This window comes from Manis pentadactyla, chromosome 2, assembly GCF_030020395.1.
Source record: "Manis pentadactyla isolate mManPen7 chromosome 2, mManPen7.hap1, whole genome shotgun sequence".
In the NCBI taxonomy this organism is placed as follows: Eukaryota; Metazoa; Chordata; class Mammalia; order Pholidota; family Manidae; genus Manis; species Manis pentadactyla.
Window position 1 is genome coordinate 184,126,613 of NC_080020.1, and position 19,794 is coordinate 184,146,406.

Genomic DNA, 19,794 nt, shown 5'->3' on the forward strand with positions numbered 1-19,794 from the left:
TTTACGGTATCATTTATTAAACTGGTAAATATTAAGTATTTTCCTGAGTTCTGTGAGCCGCTCTAGCAAACTAATTGAACCTAAGGGGGAGGTCATGGGAACCTCTAGTGTGTAGCCAGTAGGTCAGAAGCACAAGTAACTGCCTGGAGCTTGCGACTAGAATCTGGAGTGGGGGATAGAGGGCAGTCTTGTAGGATGGAGCCCTTAACCTGGCAATCTGGCCACCTTTGAAACCTTTGGAAGCTCCATTTTTCATTCCATTAATCATAGATAGCATCTCTTGACACTACATTTAAGATGAAGATGTTCATAGCCTACATTTCTCACCACCTCTGAAGGGGAGAGGTTTGTTTTTGTTTGTTTTGTTTTTAAAATATGGCAGATTCTTGAATAGACCAAAATGAAAAAGAATCAATGAAAGGGAACAATTGAAGATAGATGACAAAATAGTTGTTGGTGTGAAGTCCCTGGAGAGGTAGAAGAGGATGAGTTCAGAGCCCAAGAGAGGACATCTCCTCCATAATGACACCACCAATTTCCTAGCACAAGTGTTGGAAACTTCTGGAACAAGTGGAAATCCTTTGTACCTGGATCCATTCAGCTATAAAGTTCTACAGATTCTACCTCTTCAGTTACCACCTTTCTATTATCTTCTGCCCATGTCAGGTTTTCATTATTTCTGACTTGGACACTAGACTTCTAATTGATCTTTTCTCCTCACTTTGCCCACTTATACTAACGCCAGGTTAATCTTAAAGCAGAGCTCTCATCTGCTTACTCCTCTGTTCAGAATCCATATTCTGGCTTTCAAGATCTTTCACAATATGGTCCCAGCCCAGCATGGGGCAATGGGATTCAAAAAGGGAGGAATGGGGTGGAGGTCATAGGTAAATGGAGAATATTCCACATATGTAAGCATAGTTGCTTAGGCCTTCCCATTCAATAAGAGCTTCAGGGCCCTTCCAGAAGAGGTAAAGGTGGTTGGGTACCCCAGATGTGTCTATTGCAAAGTCAGTAACCACAGCATGGGCTCTGGTTGTGAAATTCTCTTAGTATTAGGACTTGGAAATTCACAAAAGGAGAAATACAGCCAATAAACATTTATAAGTTCAGTATCCCTAGACTAGAGTGACAGCCATGAGAAAAGACATGGACCATTTTTTAAAGGGCTTCTTTTGTATCCATTATTAAATGATATCTGTAGCTGGAGAGCTTAGCTGGTGGCTGCTTTCTCCTTTTTCTCTAGTCTGAGTCCTTTGGGGAACTAGATATCCCTGGCAGAGGGCACTAACTGTGGAGAGCATGTGAGGCATGTACCTCTGTCACAGAAGCTTGGACACTGAGCAAAATTATTTTTAGAGGTGACCTTCTAGGTTCCAAGGAAAAGTAAACAGATGCACATGATTTCCTCTGAGACTCATGGTAAACAAACTGGCATGCCTGTACTCACTATTATCCTGAGTTCAGAATCCAGTGCTCTTAAAGAGCAAGCTCAGGTGAAAAGCTTTATTGAAAGCTGAAAACCAACCAGGATGAAGAGAGGGGTAACTGAGTGAAAGTTCACAGCTTCTAACTGCGGGGCCAAAAAACTGCAGATGAAACTGATCTATTCCCAATTCTTGGAAAAGGTGTTGTTTTAAATAAAGTTTCAGTACTTCCTCATGAAAATATTGCTAAAATTCTTTGCTTTTTATTTTGCATTATTCTTTCAGTTTTAGCTTTGTTGTTTTTCCTCTGATGTTTATAATTTTTAAGGGAACACTAAAAAATGTAGAAAAAAAGAATCCCTATAATCCTATCCCTCAATATTTTGTTGTATATCCTTGAGATATTTTATGCATATACTTATATCTGTACATGAACAAGGAAAAACATAATGTTTTACAACTTTCTTTAGTCATCTAGTACTATATGTTGGGCATCACTTCATGTTGGTGTATACAGGTCTCTGTCATTCTACTGATGGATATCCAGTATTTTACTATTGCAAGCAATGCATCAGTATCTTTGAACAGGTATCTTTGAGCACTTCCATGACAGTTTCTGTTGGACAGCTTTTGGGAAGAATTTCTGGATCAAATATTCACATACTTTAAGTTTTAATTAAGTTACTGCTCTCCACCTGTCTTCTGAAACATGAAAGTAAATTAATTTTCCATGAAGACTTAGCACATAACATGGTGGTGCCTGGAACATAGTAGCTGTTCATTAATTGCTGGTTAGATTAAAGGATCATAAATATTAGTTACTGTTCAGGCTGTGAAAAAGTGATGAATTTGACATCATCGAAGCACATTGCTCTGCCTGCCTCATTCTTAATTGTCCCAGGCAACTGATGTATGTAAGTGCTGGTAAGGTGTTAGATTCATAGTAATAGTTTCTACAGAATAAATATAACTTTAAAAACAATACATAGCACTTCAAATTATCTTCCTGGTGACAAGCTATTGTCACCTGAAATCACGGAATCACCTAAGTGTGTCAGTTTTTTATGTGAAGAAGTAAAAGTCCAGAGAGATTTGTGATTGGCCAAAGGTTTGAGAATTGATAGATTCTACTTTAAACACCTCTTACTTCCCATCTTCATTTCTTCTCTTGAATGCACAAATTTGGTATAATTTTATTTCACCTGACTATATCATATAAACAAGGCACATTACTGACTGAGATATGTTTCTCCAAGTCTTAGTTCTGTCAGTTTACCTGCCTAGAGCTTTCCTTCTTGGCCTTCTAATTTTCTACTCCAAGTCAGCCAAGGATTGGAAATAAGATAACTAGGCTTATTAGAACTATAGTCAAGTGGAGGGATCTGAGTGTGAGTTGTAAGGTTTGCCTATGAGTGAAACACAGGAGTCTTAATACCTTTTGTCAGCTATTTTGGCTACTCAGGACAGCTGTGTGTCTGTGTGCATATGTTTGTACATATGCACTTCCTAAGTTTAATCAGTTGTAGGAACATGTTGCCTTGTTTGAATAGATGGGTTGATATCATCTATAAATATATATAGTATATATAATATCACTGAATATCTGGAAGATACTCAGAAACTGTTCGATTTTTTAATTTGCCCAATACTAAGGAAACAAATAGCCAAAGGGTTTGTCTTCAGATGCTGTCAGCATTTGGCCGAGGTCTGTTTACAGGGCAGTGAAATAAGAATCCTTTTCCATCCCTTTGCTGTCATTTAATGCATTTTTTGTTTCATCATCAGTAATTTCAGGAATAGAATCTATGGCAGGCAGAATAACGGCTTCCCAAAAATGGACATGTCCTAATTCCTGAAATCTGTGACTATATTACTTTATATGGCAAAAGAGACTTTGTAGTTATGATTAAATTAAGGATCTTGAGAGGGGAGATTATCCTGAATCATCATCTAGGTGATTTCAGTGTAATTACAGGGGCCCTTAAAAGTGAAAGAGTGAGGCAGGAGAGTCAGAATCCGAGAAGGAGAAATGTTGACAAAGCAGAGGTCAGAGTGATACTGTTACTGGAGGAAAGACCATGAGCCAAGGAATGTAGGTGGCCTTTAGAAGCTGGAAAAGGCAAGCAAACAGATTCTTCCTGAGATCCTCCAAAAAAGGAATGCACTCAGCTGCCAACACCTTGATTTTCATCCAGTCAGACCATTCTAGATTTCTGACATCTAGAAATATTAGGTAATAAATTTGTATTAAGTCACTAAATTAATGGTGCTTTGTTATAGCAGCAATAGGAAATTAACACAGTGTCTTACCATAAGGCAGTTCAAGTTTGAGTTTTGATTGAAGGACAACTGTTCTTTTGCATTTTAATCAAATATTTTTAAAATGTGAAATATTTAAAGAAAAAAGCCAAACTAAAATAAAGTAACCACATAATTTTTAAAAAGATGGCAGAGTAGGAAGGCAAGGTGAAAATCTCCTCCCAAAAATACATAAAAGAAAATACAGCAAATACAACTAATCCTGAGCTGAAGACTGCAGAACAGACCACCTACTCCTGGAGAAGAGTAGACCACAGAGAAAAAGGTAAAGTGGCAGAGCTGCGATTGATTAGGACCCAAGCCCTCCCCACACACCAGCCCACAAGCAGGGGAAAGAGGGGTGAACCTGGGAGAGGGGTAGGAACTCAAGAGTGCTGCACACCTGCCTCTGGAGATCTGCTCCAAGAGCATGAGTCCACATTACATTGGGGTCTGGTGATTAGCAGGCTGGACAAACAGGGACAGCTAGAACACTCTGGAAGGCTGAGACTCCAGCTGATTGTGGAGGATGGGCATGCTCCACTGGTCCTGATACACAAAACAAAGGTGGCAGTTTGAAAGACATGCCAGCTGTGGGAAGGATGCCAGAGGAGCAAGGATTGGACGGAGCTCTTTCCTCAGTACAAAGGACAGGTGGATTATACCTCCCCAGCACTCCCTTGGCCCAGAAGGTCGGGAACTCACAGGAGCCCCAGATGCTCTATCCCCCTTGTTGGCAACTCAACCCCAAGCTGCTTCCCTGAGCACACTGCTGGGGAGCCATTCCACTCGGCCCAAGAGCAGCATCAGACGTTGCAGGTGGAGGGAGACTCTCCCAGCTTTCTCAGCCCATTTCAGCCCAACTGGGGAGGTGCCTGCAGGAGCCAGCTCCAAGAGCTCCTTCCTCCCTGTGGGTGTCCAAGCCCAGTGCTGCTCCTGACCAAGCCACAGAACAGCCACCCACTCCATCCCCCCAATGCTGCAGGGCGGGCAGACAGTGACCCCACCCACAGTGATCCCAGCAGAGGCTTCTCTGCTGGGATCACAAAGGTGGCTGAGGCAAACTGCCAGCACTGCAGACCCAGACCACTATCAGTAGATGGACAGAAAAGCAGCCACACCCACTGAACACCAACAGCTGGGGATCCCATAAAGGAGAACCAGGATCTGGAGAGTAAAGAGTCTTGAACTTCTATGCACCACAGGACACCTTCTTCATAGAGCTGTTACTCTGTAGGCCAGGAGCATAGCAGATCCATCTGATACAAAGGAAGAAACACAGAAACCATGACAAAATGAGGAAGTGGAGGAATATGTTCCAAACAAAACTATAGGACAAGACACCAGAAAGAGGGCTAAATGAAATGGGGAGATCACCAATCTTTTTGACACATATTTCAAAGTAAAAGTTATAAGCATACTCACTGATTTACAGAAAAATATTCACGATCTCAGGGAGTACTTTAACAAAGAGAGAGATGAGCTGAAAAATGAGCCACTCAGAGCTTAAGACTACAGTAACTGAAATGAAACATACAATGGAGGGATTGAAGAGAAGATTACTCCAAGTAGAGGAGACAGTCAATCAGATGGAAAGAAAGTAGATAACAGGAACACAATAAAGCTGAGACTCAGAGAGAAAAAATCTCTAGGAAGGAAAGAATGATAAGAGAGCTGTGCGACCAATCCAAATGAAACAATATTTGCATAATAGGGACACCAGAAGGAAAAGAGATAAAAAGGGATAGAAAGTCTTTCTGAGAAAATAATTGTTGAAAACTTCCCCAAGCTGGGGAAGGAAATATACACTCAGGGCCTGGAAGCACAGAGAGCCCCTAACAAAAGGAATCCCAGGATAATAATGCCAAGACACATAATAATTAAAATGGCAAAAATCAAAGACAAGGAGAAAGTGTTGAAAGCAGCCAGAGAGAGAAAAAAGATTACTTATAAAGGAAACCCCATCAGGCTATAAGCAGACTTCTCAGCAGAAACTTCAGAGGCCAGGAGGGAGTGGCATGAAATATTTAATGTACTGAAACAGAAGGACCTCCAACCAAGAATCCTCTACCCAGCAAGATTATCATTTAAACTTCAAGCAGAGGTTAAACAATTTCCAGATAAATGAAAGTTGAAGAAATTCACCACCATTAAGCCAGCCTTACAGGATATGTTAAAGGGATGACTGTAGAAAGAAATGTTCCTAAGGCTAAATAGCTTTCACCAGTGAAAATAAACCCACAGTAAAAATCAATTAATTACCAAGCAAGAATGAAATTAAAACAAAAGGAAAAGAAGCAAAACCAACTACACACATCATCAGTCAAGGGATACACAAAAAGTGCAGATGAGGACACATAATATGTAGAGTGTGAAGGAGGAAGAAGAGGGAAAAAAGTACCTTAGATTGTGTTTGAAATAGAGTAATCAGCAATTTAATATATACTATTATATAGTAAAGAAGCTATCCTTGAACCTTTGGTAACCACAAAACTAAAGCCTACAGTAAATACACAAAAAAATTAGAAAAGAAACCTAATCACAACACTAAAGAAAACCATCAAATAACAAGAGAAGAGTATAAGAGAGGAAAAAAGGAACAGAGAAGAGCTGTGTTTTACTAACAAAAAACAATTAATAAAATATTAATTAGCACAAACCTATCAATAACTACCTTAAATGTAAATGGACTGAATGTACCAATCAAAAGACGCTGAGTGGCAGAATGGATAAAGAAACAAGACCCATCTATTTGCTGCCTACAAGAGACTCATTTCAGACCCAAGGACATACACAAACTAAAAGCAAAGGGATGAAAAAGATATTTCATGCAAATAATTGGAGAAAAAAGCAGGAGTAGCAGTATATTCATAAACAACTCATCTGGTAAGGGTTTAACATCCAAAATATATAAAGAACTGATACATGTCAACACCAAAAAGACAATAATCTGATTTAAAATGGGCAGAGGACCTGAACAGACATTTCTCCAAAGAAGAGATACAAATGACCAACATGAAAAGATGCTCCACATTGCTAATCATTAGGGAAATGCAATCAAAACCACAATGAGCTATCACCCCAGACCAGTTAGAATGGCCACTATCTGAAAGACAAGAAATAACAAATGTTGGCAAGGATGTGGAGAAATGGGAACCCTCCTACACTGTTGTTGGGAATGTAAATTGGTGCAACCACTGTGGAAAGCAGTATGGAGGTTCCTCAAAAAGTTAAAAATAGAAACATTATTCAATCCAGTAATTCCACTTCTGAGAATTTACCTGAAGAAAACAAAATCCTTGATTCGAAAAGATACATGCACCCTATGTTTATTGCTGCACTATTTGCAATAGCCAAGATATGGAAACAACCTAAGTGTCCATCAATAGATGAGTGGATAAAGAAGAGGTCATATTCAGCCATATTCAGAGAGCATTATTCAGCCATAAAAAGAGAAGAAATCCTGCCATTTGTAACAACATGGATGGATCTAGAGGGTATTATGCTAAGTGAAACAAGCCAGGTGGAGAAAGACAAATACCATATGATTTCACTTATTTGTGAAATATAAAAAACAAAGCAAAACAGAAGGAACAAAAGAGCAGTAGACTCATAGACACTGAGAAGTGACTAGTGGTTAACAAGGGGGAGGGGTTGGGGCAGGTGGCAGGGGAGGGGCATAAAAGGGCACAATTGTTCACAATCACAATATAAGCTGGTCACAGGACCATAGTATAGCATGGAGAATACAGTCAATGATTCTGTAACATCTTTCTATGTTGATAGATAGTAACTGCACTAGCAGGGTGAGGATTTAATAATATGGGTAACTGTTGAACAAATGTGTTGTACATTTGAAACCAATATAAGATTGTATATCAACAATACTTCAATTTTTAAAAAGTAACAACATAATAACAACAGTTAATGTTGAGTAAGTACTACCAGACATTGTGATTTGCAAAACTTAATTTAAGGCTTACAACAATCCTATGATGTAAGACTATGGCATTAAACTGTTTATTAGATAAGAAAGTAAATATAAAGGAGGTGGAGAATTAAATTAACTTTAATGAGCAAAGAGATTAGCTGAAATGGCCAGTGGGGAAGTACAGAATTCCATCCTCTCAAATCAAGCAGGGAAAAGTTGAAAGTAGTTACCATAAAAATTAGGCAAAAGGTGAAATTTGTAAGATTCTTAAGGGATAGGCAATACCTTAAGTTGTGAAAATAAACCCCATCTTAAATGCTTTAAGTTTCTACTACGTGGCAGGCAGCTCCTAGCTATTACAAGGGGCTCAATTTGTTAACTGGCAGACAGGTAGAACTCCTGAAGGTGCATCCCTTCCTTCCCCACTCTCCCAACCCTCAGTCTGGAATCTTTGACCAGTAATCCCATAACCCCAATGTCAAATCTTTGACTGACAACGCTGAACTCATATTGTCAGATTAACACGGCCAAAATAAACCTGTACCCCTCTCCATTGGCTAATGTCCTTGGATAATTACTGCAACCCCAAATAACATACACATGATGAAGAAATTAATATCATTTTAATAACACCTTATATTTACAAGATGTAGTAACATTTTTAACTCATGTTGTTACTTGTGTATGTATTCTCTGTGTTTAAGATATTTGAAATGTTTTAGAAAACATCACAATATGAAAAAAAATCTGACATTAGAATGATTTTTTAAATCAAAATACCTAGGATTTGGCCAGTTAGGGATGTAGTGAATAGTTAAACACTTAAGTGAATTTGATTTAATGTATAGGTTTGGTTTTTATGCTGCACAGATGCCTGAGAGAATTTATCTACTAGATTTACATTAGCACCATAATATTTGCTGAGCACTTGCTACCTGCCAGGCACTATTTTAAGTGCTTTGCATGCTCTAACTCAGGTAAGGCTCACAACAACTCTATGAGTTGAGTACTATTTCCAACCCCACTTTCAGATGATGAAACAGGCACAAATAGTTACATGACTTAACCAAGGTTACACAGTCAATTAGTAGTAGAGCAGTCTAGCTGGGAGCCCGCAGTCCTAACTAATGTCCTTTCTGTGCTCAGGAAGACTATTACAGGAATACTCTGTAAATGCTTAGGGCTGGGCTGAGAATGGGCCAATACTCTGTAAATCTGCCTCATTAGGGGTGTGAATTACCTGAGACAATCAGGTACAGCAATGTGTGAATTTGACATGTTTAAGGTAACTTAATAAATGAAAATTCATAAAGTGTGTAAATGTGTAGAAAATCTGATTTGTATGCTTTTGTGACTTTAATATATAATGCTTAAGAAAACCCTATCACATTTATAAATATGTTTAAATGGGAAGTTTAATATGTCAAATAAGCTCAATGAACATTAATCAAAGAACAAGTGAAAAAATGTTATTTTTAACATAAAATTGATAGATTCATGAATGAACCTGAGATTTGTGTTTAAATACTTAATAACAACTAGGCTTAAATTTTGCAGATTACATACACAGATTAAATATCAAAACAAAAGCAGCTTTATGGGTTCCTTCCCATGCACAAAGTCTCCTCCAACATTTAAAATCTCAATTGACAATTGTACAGTTACAGCCCTGTTCTATTGCAAAGGAAGAAACTGAGGGAAAAAATAATTTCCCAAGGTGACAAAATTGGGAAGTGGTGGATCCTGTATGGCAGCCTAGGTGAGACAGCCAAAGCCAGCACACTCAACCAATTTCTGATTCGGCCTCGAGTGTATGGACATTCTATTTCTGTAGAAAGCAATGTTAGTTATGAATACATAACTAATAAACGCCAAAATAACAACACTGGTCTTTCCTGGAGTGGGAATTATGGAGGACTGTTGTTTTATTTCTCTACTATGTAAGAGTTGAATAAAAGCCCCTTTATCCCAATTTTCAACTAATCACTTTGCTGCCAATTTAAAATTAATAGAATTCTTTACCTCTTTATACTTTCTTCCCTGTTCTAAACATTTTGTAGTCATTTATTGATGTACACCTCATGAGCATTTTTCTTTTTACATTCCTGCTTATGCTTCAAATACCCCCTCAGGTGGGCAAAATTCTTGAAACTTTTTATTATGCTGCCATCCCCATATACCCCACAGAATGAGTCACTCCTTCAGTTATGCTACTTTTGTACCTAGTACATGCTTTTATTATTGAACATATAACACCGAATTAGTTGTTTTTCTATTTGTCCATCTTCCCTGTTAGAGTGTCTGTGTTACATATGTATTTTCCTAGCGACTAACACAGAATTTGATTGGATAAACCAAATGTAATTTTGTAACTATAGAAATTGAAATAAGCTTTGCATAAGCAATTACCTGTATATAGGTTTTTTTCTTTCCTTTAAAGTCTTACTCTCTTTTGGTCCTTTAACTCTTTGTTCTACCATTGGAGTAGATGATTCAATCAAAACTTAAGCTGAACTACAAATAGAGGAATTCAGTTAAAAGGCTATTCTAAAACCAGACAATTTGAATTCTCAGAAAATTCAGACCATCTGCAAGGAGTTTAAAAGTGGAGCCATGTCACCTAACAACTGGGAGGAAGGGAGAATCTTGTCTTTGCTTTCCCTGAGGTGCTCTGTGTCCCGTTATTCTCAGACTAACCAGGCCACTATATCTGGCCTGTATTTCGAAGGGTCCGGTTTTCTCCTTAAAATAAGAAAAAGGCAGTTAGGCAGAGGAGTACTTTTAGATAGCTGGGTGCCTGTAATTCTTGTTACTTATCATGACCCTGGACCATCTGTATTTTATCCTGGACTGCTTCAAAGGCGGAAATCTCGCGGCAGGGTAGGGTTTTGGATAGTGCAGCCCTGCGGACCACCTCAACCCCACACCCCGGTCCTGTGCCCTCACCTGCCGCGGGGGTCGGCCTGGGGAGCCCGAGGCGATGACAACGGCAGGAGCACCCGCCGCTTCCTCCCCTCCAAGTCGGCGGCCAGGGCGGCAAGGTGCAAGTGAAAGCAGAGCTGTCCTGATGGCCCCTCTCGGGGCGGTGCTCCACACTGGCCCTTAGGCTGTGGGGAAGGATGGGAAAAGCAGCAAGTCCACGAGCTAGTGAGCCTCAGAACAGACTGCCTCCTCCCCTGGGGGTCGCGAGAGGATCCTCTCTAAGGCGTGCAGACTGACGCAGGTTCACCGCGCATTTTGGGGAGGCCTCTCCCTACCCCGCTTGTGCCCCGCCCACTGAGTCTGCGCGCCCGCCAGGCCCCGCCCCTAGGTCCCCTGGGCGAGCCGCTGAGCCCTCAGCCCGCGGGGCGGAGCATCCACGAGAGTTTTTCCTCTTCCTCCGCCTCCTCCGAGCTCTTGCTCATGGCGGGATTCCGAAGACCTGTGGAGTCTGGGCCGAGGCGAACCGAGAGCGCGTTCTCAATAGGGCCGTGTCCAGGCCTCGGGGTCCGACGGCGGCGAGTAGCTTTGAGGTTGAGTCTCCTCCAGGCGCGTTTTTGCAGTGAGAACCAATCGGAGAGCTGGTGGATCCTTCCGGGCGTTTTTCTCCTTGCTTACCAGCCCAAGTGGAAGTGATGGGAAAGGGAATAGGTATATAGATTGTTGAAAGGAGAAGAATGCGGTGAATTACGAAATGCGGGGAGGATGGACATGAGAGTACTAAATTTTTTTGAAGCGAATTCACTGTCAGTTTAAAATACAAAAGGCTAGAATCACCATCAAAGTATTACTAATTTCAAACTGCCTTTTAATCAATTACAGTTCATAGGATGCCTGTTATTTACGTAGACACCTGACCTAATACTTGCAGGCCAAGTTCAGATGGCAGTACATAGAGAAATGCAGGCACGAAGCCGAAAAATGGGGGTATTGGTGTTTCCAGAGTTCCCTTCAGGTATCTGAAAAAGAGTGGGGGCGAGGTAAGGGGGTGGAGATCCAACGAGTAAATATATATCCCAGACACAAGAATGACATAAAACCACTGTCCTCTGAGTTTCTCCAGGTCAAACATCAGATCATACAAGTTATTCGTTGGCTTGTGTAAGCTCTTGTAATTAAAATGAAACCAGATGATTTAGCACATACAGTTCTAAATCATCTAAGACGCCGAAGAACATTGCCTTCGTTCAGGGAGTTTTAAAGGAAAAAAGAAAAACACCACTTAACCTGCTTCAAGTGCTTAGCATTGTCCTCAAATATAGAAGCTATCCTTTGGCATCTGTGAATTTTTGCCAAGGAAATGTTGTGAGATTTCATAACTACCTATTCCTAGTGAAACGTTATCCTTTAGAAATTACTCAGCAGTGGTTGGCAGCAGAGTGAAAGGTACCATATGTGCCTGTCAGTGCTAACAAGGACATACTGAAAATTCTGAGTTGTGGGCAAATGGAGTAAAAGATACACTGTTTCTCCAGTGTTTGTATGCTGTTTCTACTGCCTCTGACAAAGAATAAGTGAATATGGTTAACAGAAGTGAAGAAGAAATGATGAGTTCATAGATTTCTACTTTGAAAGACCCCATATAAAAATTTAGAAACAGAAGTTGTTTCTTGTTTTGTTTTGTATAATCCCACTTAACTATAAAAGGTGAATTGAGGACAGCCTGTATGCTGGACACTAGCTGTTTATTATTTCACTGAACCTCTGCAACTCTGTGAGACCACCATCATCCTCATTTTACAGAAGGAATCAAAGCTTTGAGAAGTTAACTTGACCAAGGTCACATGGCTAGTACATGACCAGTTTAGGACTGAAGTCAGGTTACCCATCTCTCCAAATTATAAACCACACAGAATGTGTGTATATACATTTACCTAAGTGCATCATGATGTACAGTTTAACTGGATGCATTTTATCTAAATTATACCCCAGTAAAGTTAATTTAAAAAATCATGCAGAATGAATGTGATGTTTTTATGATAAAATTCATCAATGAAACATGATGATTTCTCACATGACTGTTTCTGAGGAAAAAGAGGTGGAGGAGATAAATATATGTTATTAACATACACCACAGTCAAGGATTATTCATTCAGGTGACCTTCCCAAATTTCAGATGTATGCAAATACCAACCAGAATGTTACCATGGGTAAGGGGCATACAAGTCTGTTGTAGAAATCAACCAAGCAAACATAAAATTGAAAAAGATATCTGAAGTATGTGATCAAACCTTTCTAACAAAAATATGTTGCAAGTACAGGGCATTGAAAAGTTAGGTGCTTTTGCCAATGACATGCAGTAAAGCCACATTTGTATAGTAATATGTATTATACTAAGCTTGTGATTATAAGCTGTGCAGCAGAATTTATATGTTTTTATTTTCAATTAAAATTTATTTGAAATGTCAAAACAAGCAAGGCACCAATTTTTAGTGCTTTTGTGTTTGAAGTCTCGTTGTCTAAATAATATATTGACTCCTTTTTCATTTTATCATGTTCCATTTTGAAGTTTCAGCAGTTTCAAAGATTTTGAATTTAAACCCTTAATTAAAATTTGAGTCAAATAATTTGTGGATTGGGTATTCTGAACAATCATGCTTGTCCATACATATATAGGAACAGGACACAAAACAGGTCAGTTCTTTCCACAAGTTCCCAAACTGGCTTTCTTAGGACGCCTAAACTAATATTTGCTCTCCCCACCCTATACAGATATGTCTGTATTGATCAATTTAACAGCTTCAATAATGACAAACTCTACAAGGTCTCAGAATAGAATGTGACCAATGAGATTTCACTAGAAATTCTGCACAACTTTAAGATTTCCAAGGGAATATTGGAATCTTCATTATTGTCAGAGGCAATCATGAAGATAGTGACACACCTTGAGTGAAAAAAAAAATTGTGAAAGAAAGTATGAGTGTTAGGTCAATTTGATCAGGATGCATACCTAGTGTTCTTTATGAAGTACAAAAGGAAACTCTGACCCAGCACTCTCCATTAGGAGAGTTCTTTTTGCAAGGCTGAGCAATAACAACAGAAAATCACTGCTCTGGCAATTAGATATAACCAGGATGATTAAGGAACAGCACAGAACCCTACATGAGATCTCAAACACCTAAACTTTGCGCTGGTGGTTACTCTCTTTCCTATTTTAGTTACTTATCATTTGTGTAACATTAGTGCAGCTTACTTGGCAATGAAAGCAGCTGTGTCTTCTCAAACATGCATAAGCCTATAATTGACAAGACTACTAAAAATGTTTCCACACTAATTTTTAGTATGGTTTTTCTTAATTTACTCAGAATTTATAATGATTCATTTCAGTAATGTCCATTTACTAGAGACCATTCTGAATAGGTAGAAACAAGTTTAATACAAGGATGTGTTATCCGTAATAAATGCCCATTTTTTTCTATCCAGTAGCATATCACCTTGAGTCCCTCTATCTGCCTGATAAAAATTGAGATACAATTTCAAAACTATACTTAATATTCCTAAGATACTTATTGGCAAGATGTATTAAGAACCATAAAAATTTTATGATCTTTGATCCAATAATTGCCCTCCTAGAAATCTATCCAAAGAAAATAGAAATTCAGATTTACATGTAAAACATATTTATTGCAGTGTCATTAATAATGACAAAATTTGGAAAATATAATCTAAGTCAACAATAGTAAAATCTTTAAATTGATATATCAGTTTGAAATATGGACATTTAAAATTTATGGAAATTTAAAAAAATGTGTTTCAAGTTCATTTGATCATATATATAGATTGTCATCCCAACTTTGTAAAAATACATGTATATGCATAGGAAAAATGCTAGAAACAATTACATAAGAATGTTAACTGTGGTTATTGCTGAATAGTAGGAATATAGGCCACTTAAGTTTTCTTTATAATTAAATTTTTTTTCATATCCTCTGTAATGAATGTTATTCTTTTACAGTCAGGAAAATAAATACTACTTTTTAAAAAGAAAAAACGTTCTTAGAGGGCTTAATAAACACTTGACTTCTTTTTTTTTTATTAAGGTATCATTGATACATTCTTATGAAGGTTTCATGTGAAAAACAATGTGGTTACTACATTCACCCATATTATGGAGTCCCCCCCATACCCCATTGCAGTCACTGTCCATCAACACTTGACTTCTTGATTCATAACTAATAGAATGAGATATTAGTGCTAATACATGGAAAATAGGCCAGAAATAACCCCAAACAATGACTACTTTAGAAATCAGTCTCACCCTGTGTAACTCTGGCGGGGAGGGGGTGGGGGGAATCCTGGGGCAAAATACCTTTGAAACAGAAATCAGTCAAAGGGAGAAATAAAGTGGGAGAAACCCGTTTACTGCTTACAAGCAGTGGTTCACTTCTGCTCTCCCACCCAGTTGCAGAAGCAGGAGCTCCACCCAAACTCTCCTCTTACTATTGATATGCAGATGTACTTCTCTCCACTAGTTAGAAACACCTGTTGATAAGCAGATGCACTAAAGCCTGGTGAGAGATTCTGGAAATACTGCAATTTTACCCCCACATACATGCACATATGTATTTAAGCATGTCCTAGGAAAAGATCTGGAAGATTCAAGGTATTAAGTCTCTGGATATTAAGAATTGTAAATGTTTTCAGGGCATTTTTGCTTATCAGTATTTTCAGATTGTTCTATAATGTGCAAATATAGCTTTTTTGTAAAAGAGAAAATGTTTTAACATCATTTGGACAACTTCCTCCACAAAAAAAAGATGCTACCCAGAGCTTTAAGAATTAGTCTCTTTGAGACCTTCCTAACTTGTCATTAGGAAAACAAATGACCAATTACTCAGAGTATTATGTAACATAGCTAAGTAATGTAGCTTTATATTTCATATCTGCCTAATACTTTGGAGGGAGAAAAAATAAGTGCTTTGACCTTATCTATGAAGTGATTTAGGAAATCCTCTTGGAGAAGTCAGTTGTGCAACAACTACTTAATATATTAAATCCTCCATTGGCAGTTTGCATTGATGGACCTGTACACTGATGATTTAGAAACAAGACAGGTACTCCAATAGAAAATTGAACAAGCAAACAAAATACCATGTGGAAAACACACAAGTTTCTTAAAACAACAGCATTAAGTTAATAACTGGCCTTATTTATTTTCATTCAAACTTATATAATAGGAAATGATACCTAAGTTTAATGTACAAATTAAGTTTAATTATTCACTGGACAAAATATGTTTTTCCCTAAATTTGAGAATCTGGAGGAAGAAGTTTGAATTAATTTGAGTACACACCAAACAAAATGAAACAAAGCCATCCTGATTGACGCAATATGATGCACTAAAAATCATTTTGAACACTGAAATCTACTCCCAACATTATAGCTAACTAGCTTGTAATCTTGGGGTTCATTTCCTACTATAAAAGAAGGTGATTAAGCAGGATCAAATCTTTCCAAAATGTCTTTATATTTTAAAAGTCTAATGAACATATGAAAGAAACATGAAATCTATGAAAATAAAAATAGCAAGATTCTAAAATGTAGAGAGAAGGTAGACCAACTAGGAGCCTCAGGACCCGAGGCACAATACAACAGTGAGCCAGTGAGCCCTCTGGGTTTTCTTTTGGCCTCATATCCTTGACTTGGAGCTAAAGACAACTAGCACAAATAAAGGAAAACCCCAGCAAGAGCCTGCTTTCTACACCTTTTTTGTTTTACAAAAAGTTATGTTTGAAACATTACAGAACAATCTAAAAATAATGATAAGCAAAATTGTCCTGAAAACATTTACAATGCTACCAATTCAGAAACTTAATACCTTGAATCTTCCAGATCTTTAACTGGAAGACGGCAGCCTAGCAAGACAGAAAGACTTTAGGCAATAAGTGCTGTATACTCCAGCCAAACATGACAGAAAGATACTGTGGCTCCATCCCTAACTACAACAGTAGAGGCCAAGTGGACAGCTCAGGCTCCCATTTTTGCCAGGCTGTGATAAAGTGCCCCAACCCTCACCCCTATCCCTGCAAGCACCCCTATCTGAGCAAGCGTGGTGGAGAGTCAGTACTTTCACAACCACCTAGTAGTGATGAGGCAAGAGGCTCCTTACCCTAACACTGTGATGTCAGTGGAGTCCACATGGGGAGCAGTATTAAGGCCCTCCTACCCCTCCCTGCCAGGGAAGTATCTGTGGAGGCCTAGTGAAGAGCTGGAACTCCCATTTCCATCTATAAGTAATGAAAAACACCCCTCAACTCAGGTGCCAGCAGAGGCTGAGAGAATCTAGTACCCAACTGGCCTTCTACCACCAACTGGCAATAATGAGATGGGCACCCCTCCACCCCCCACTCGTATCTTGCTGGAACAGTATAGAGGAAACCTGCTAAAGCAGAAGATTAAAGTAAGATTCACATGGTCTCCTTTGAAGCATAAGAGTTTTTAATTTTGATAAAGTCCAATTTATCTATTTTTTCTTCTGTTGCTTGTGCTTTTGGTGTCATATCTAAGAATCCTTTGCCAAATCCAAGATCATGAAGATTTACTCCTGTTTTCTTATAACAGTTTCATAGTTTTAGCTTATACATGTAGATCTTTGATCCATTCTGAGCTAACTTTTACATATGGTATAAGGGTCCAACTAAATTGTTTTGCCTGTGGCTATCAAGTTGTCCCAGCATTGTTGAAAAGAATATTCTTTTCCATTTAATGGTATTGGCACTCTTGTCAAAAATCAACTGACCATAGATCTATGAGTTTATTTCTGGACTCCCAATTCTATTCTATTGGTCTATACATCTATCCTTGTGCCAGTTCCACACTGTCTTGATTACTATTGCTTTGTCATAAGTTTTGAAATTAGGAAATATGTATATGTCTTGTAATCTTGTTCTACTTTTTCAAGATTAATTTGGTTATCCTGGGTCCCTTGCAAATCTATGTGGGCTTTAGAATCAGTGTGTAAATTTCTAGAAAAAAGGCAATGGGGATTCTAACAGGGATCAAGTTGAATCTGTAGGTCAGTTTCTAGAGTATTTTATCTTAATAATGTTAAGTCTCCTGATCCAAGAACATGGATTTTTCCATTTCCTTAGATCTCCTTTAATTTCTTTCAACACTTTATAATTTTCAGAGTAGAAGTTTTGACCTTTTTTGTTAAATTTATTCCTAAGTATTTTATTCTTTTTTATGCTATTGTCAATAGGATTGTTTTCTTAATTTCATTTATGGATTGTTTGCTGCAGTTGTATAAAACTAAAATTAATTTTGTATATCCATCTGTGTCCTGTAAACTTGTGAAGTTGTTTCCCAGTTCTAATAGTTTTATAGTAGATTCTTTAGAATTTTTCATATAAAGGTTTATGTTATCTGTGAATAGTTTTCTTTCTTTCTTTCTTTCTGATCTGAATGGCTTTTATTTCTTTTTCTTGCTTAATTGTCTTGACAGGAATCTCTAATATAATGTTGAATAGAAGTGGTGTAAGTGAACATCTGTATCTTATTCCTGATCATAGGGGAAAATGATTCATTCTTTCACCATTAAGTATGATGTTAGCTGTGGGTTTTTTGTAGACTGACTTCCTCAAACTATAAAAACTTGACCTTTATCAAGTTGAGGAAGTTCTCTTCTATTCCTAGTTTGTTTTATCATGAAAGGGTTCCAGATTCTGTCCAATGCTTTTTCTGTGTCTATTGAAATTGCTTGTTTGCTTGGGCTGCCATAGCAAAATACCATAGATTGAGTGGCATTAAGAACAGAAATTTATTTTACCATAGTTCTAAAGGCACGAAGTCTGAGGTCAGGGTGTCAGCATGGGTATGTTCTTATGAGAGCCCTCTTCCTAGCTTGCAGACAGCTGCCTTCTTGCTGTATCCTCACATGGAGCAGAGGGAAACTAAATTTTTTGGTGTCTCTTTTTATAAGGGCACCTATCCCATTGTGAGGGCCTCCCTCCTGGCCTCACTTTAATCAAATTACCTTCTAAAGGCCCCATCTCCAAATACAATCACATTGAGAGGCCTTCAACATATGAATTTGTGCGGGGGGTGGCTTAATTCAGTTCATAGTAGAGATGATCATGTGATTTGGGATTTTTATTCTTTTGAAATTATGTATTAATTGATTTTCAGATGTTGAACCAACATTGCATTCCTGGGATAAGTCCAAATTGGTCATAGTGTATAATTCCTCCTATATGTTGCTGAATTCAGTTTGCTGGTTTTTTGTTGAGGATTTTTGCATCCATATTTATATGATATATTGGTCTGTAATTTTCTTTTCTTGGGATGTCTTTGTCTGTTTTCATATCAGGGTAATACTGGCCTCATAAAGTGAGTTGAGAAGTGCTTCCTCTCCTTTTAGTTTTGGAAGTGTTTGTGAAGAATTTTGATATTAATTCTTCTTCAGATACTTGGGAGAATTCAGTGGTAAAGCCATATGGTCCTGGGATATTTTTTATTACTAATTTGATCTATTCATGTGTTATAGGTCTATTGAATTGTCCTTTTCTTTTTGAGTTAGTTTTGGTAGTTTGTGTCCTTCTAGGAATTTATCTGTTACATCAAAGTTATCTAATTTGTTGGCATAAAGTTGTTCACATTACTCCTTTATGATCCTTTTTTTTTGTATTTCTCTATGTTTGTTAGTAATGTCTCTTTCATTTCTAATTCTAGTTATTTGAGTCTTCTCTCTTTTTTCTTGGTCAGTCTAGCTAAGGTTTGTCAATTTTGTTAATCCTTTCAAAGAACCAGCTTCTGGTTTCATTGATTTTCTTCCTTATTTTTTTCTATTCTGTAGTTCATTAATTTCCATTCCGATCTTTATTGTGTCTTTCCTTCCTTTTGTTTCAGGTTTAGTTTGCTCTTTTTTCCAGTGTCTTAAAGTAGAAGGGTAGATTACTGATTTGAGATCTTTCTTCTTTTTTTAATATAGGCATTTATAGCCATGTATTTTCCTCTAAGCATTACTTTAGTTGCATCCCATAAGTTTTGGCATGCTGGGTCTTCATTTTCATTCACCTCAAAGTATTTTCCATTTCCTTTTTTATTTCTTCTTTGAATCATTGGTTATTTAGGAGTGTGCTGTTTAATTTTCACATTTTTGTGAGTTCCCTAATTGTTTTTCCTGCTACTGATTTCTAATTTTGTTTCATTGTAGTTGGA

At 37.9% G+C, this 19,794-nt stretch overlaps 1 long non-coding RNA gene across 1 annotated transcript; it reads right to left on the reverse strand.

Annotated features, from left to right (window-relative positions):
- Nucleotides 1-217: 217 nt before the first annotated feature.
- On the reverse strand, nt 218-10,935 carry LOC118932493 (uncharacterized). Its single transcript, XR_005032801.2, has 3 exons — nt 10,603-10,935; nt 4,847-4,984; nt 218-4,274 (listed from the first exon to the last, which is right to left on the reverse strand). It is a non-coding gene; the product is annotated as an uncharacterized LOC118932493 (long non-coding RNA).
- Between the last annotated feature and the right edge of the window lie 8,859 nt (nt 10,936-19,794).